Genomic DNA, 2,500 nt, shown 5'->3' on the forward strand with positions numbered 1-2,500 from the left:
ATGTGGCTTCATGTTTGTAGTGTGTGTGTGTGTGTGTGTGTGTTGTGGGGGGCAGAGGTTGGGCCTTGTGTCAGCATTTGAATTTATTTGTTTTCCCTTTTTGTTTTCCCTGCCGAAGCAAACATCCCCCACCAAGGGGACAGAATTCATTTTATTTATTTTTGCTTTACTTTTGAACAGAACTGAACGCAGCCAGCTGAGGGAAGGCCAGGGAACAAATGTTTACAATCATCCCCCTGTTTTATACAAACACTCCTCCGGAAAAAAAAGAAAACAGAGGCACACAAACACATGTTTGTCCTGCACACGCATGCATGCATGCACGGACAGACAGACTCTCACACACACAGACACACATACACAAACACACACACATGCAGACACACAGAGAGACACACACACACACACACACACACACACACACACACACACACACACAGACACACATACACAAACACAGACACACACACACGCTATATGCAAACACAGACACAATCACAAACATGGTACACTCTCAGACACACACACACACACACACACGCGCGCGTGCGCGCATACACACACAAAGCAAACACACACATCTGTCGGGCATGTTGAACTTAAATGACTAACAGAAAAATCAAAAGCTCTTCGCCGTTGCCATTTGTTCCATTTTACCTTCTCTTGCAGACACAGGGTGCATAGTATTGGGTCCATAGTACTGCCATTTATATGTTGTACGTTCTGTGGGTCACAATGCTAGCTATTAGCCAGGGGTCAATGACATTAACTTCGACGTGACACCATTCCCATCGCACGTTTACAAAAGGCCGTCTGATAGGAAGCTGGGGGCAAACATGCGGCACTGTAATCGCTGTGTGTTTTTTTTCTTGAACAGGTTCGCATACTCTTCTCACTAAACTGCCTCGTATAAAGGGATCAAAGACGCCGCCGCCCACCAACACCAAACAGGGAAGCCAAAGTTTACAAGGGCGACTGATTAGAAACCGGCCCCTGTTATCGCGCTTTTTTCGACGCAGACAGGTAAATAGCACGCAGTGCATTTACGATCCCCGGAAGAAGCAGAAGAAGGGAACAGAAAGAAAGAAGTAAAGAAAGAAAGAAAGAATGAAAGAAAGAAAGAAAGAAAGAAAGAAAGAAAGAAAGAAAGAAAGAAAGAATGAATGAATGAATGAATGAATGAATGAATGAAAGAAAGAAAGAAAGAAAGAAAGAAAGAAAGAAAGAAAGAAAGAAAGAAAGAATGAATGAATGAATGAATGAATGAATGAATGAATGAATGAATGAATGAAAGAAAGACAGACGGAGAGAGAGAGTGCAAATATGGGGCGGGGAACTTTGGGTAACCTAACGTCGGCGTGTGTACGTTCTGATGTGAAAAAAATAAATGAATGGAGGCAGCCTGACAACCGCGTCTCGCCTCTCGCCTTTTTGTCCAGTAATTCTCTCTGTGCGACCAGCGTTGGCGGAGACCTTGGCCCAGGATTGAGTGCTGCGTGGAGGCTGCTGGTAGTGTCCATTAGCAGGCCCTTTTGTTTGCTCTCCGGCCGCCTATCTCGGGTATTAATAGCAGGGGGCACTTTGGTCAGTAAACAGTGGACAAGCGCAGCCGCGCAGCACTAGGGGAAACGGACTCGCTCCCAGACTCGCTCACTTTCTCAAGTCGCTCACTGACTGTGCACAAGTGGCCGTAGCTCCAGTCCATTTAGCTGCTTTAGTGCTCTGCTACTAGGTGAGGGAGTATGGTACCTGATATGAAGGTGTCTCTGTGTGTGTGTGTGTGTGTGTGTGTGTGTGTGTGTGTGTGTGTGTGTGTGTGTGTGTGTGTGTGTGTGTGTGTGTGTGTGTGTGTGTGTGTGTGTGTGTGTGTGTGTGCGTGCGTGCGTGTGGCATTTGATTGCCTCAGTCCTATTAACATCAACGTGAGGGATGACTCTTTTCTCACACATTTGTTTTTTTTTCTCTTTTTCTCTACTCTTTGTTCTTTTTTGAAAGGCGTAAAGTGCTGATTAATCGCTTCCTCCGAGCTAAGGAGTCAGCCCTGCCTCTTTCATCCCCCATTCCCCTCCAAAACTGCTCCTGACAGGGCACATAGGAGACGGGAAGAGAGACATATGCAACATGGAAAGGAAGAAAGAGGAGGAAAGAAAGAAGGAGAGAGCGACAGGGGGTTGGAATGAAGGGATAGATGGAGGACAGGAAAAACAAAGGAAGAAAAGGTGACAGAGAGAGAGAGAGAGAGAGAGAGAGAGAGAGAGAGAGAGAGAGAGACAGAGAGAGTGAGGAAGAGAGGAAGTCGATAAGAGTACAGTACAAAGAAAGTGAGAGAATAAGTAAGAAAGAGAGAGAGAAGGGAGGAGGAGAGATGAAAGGAAGGGTGAAAGTAAGATACAGACGATGAAAGCAGCAGAGAGATAAACGGAGCGAAAGAATAGACAATGAGGGAAGGACTGATAAAAGGGATGGGGATGCAGAAAAGATGACAGAGAGGAAAGCAGGT

General features: G+C 45.8%; 1 protein-coding gene across 6 annotated transcripts in view; it reads right to left on the minus strand.

The window, feature by feature from the left end:
* Positions 1–2,500, minus strand: part of LOC134451479 (ephrin type-B receptor 3-like) — a 97,139-nt gene that overhangs the window by 35,616 nt on the left and 59,023 nt on the right. The window lies entirely within an intron of this gene.

Source organism: Engraulis encrasicolus, chromosome 6 (genome assembly GCF_034702125.1).
Source record: "Engraulis encrasicolus isolate BLACKSEA-1 chromosome 6, IST_EnEncr_1.0, whole genome shotgun sequence".
NCBI lineage: Eukaryota > Metazoa > Chordata > Actinopteri > Clupeiformes > Engraulidae > Engraulis > Engraulis encrasicolus.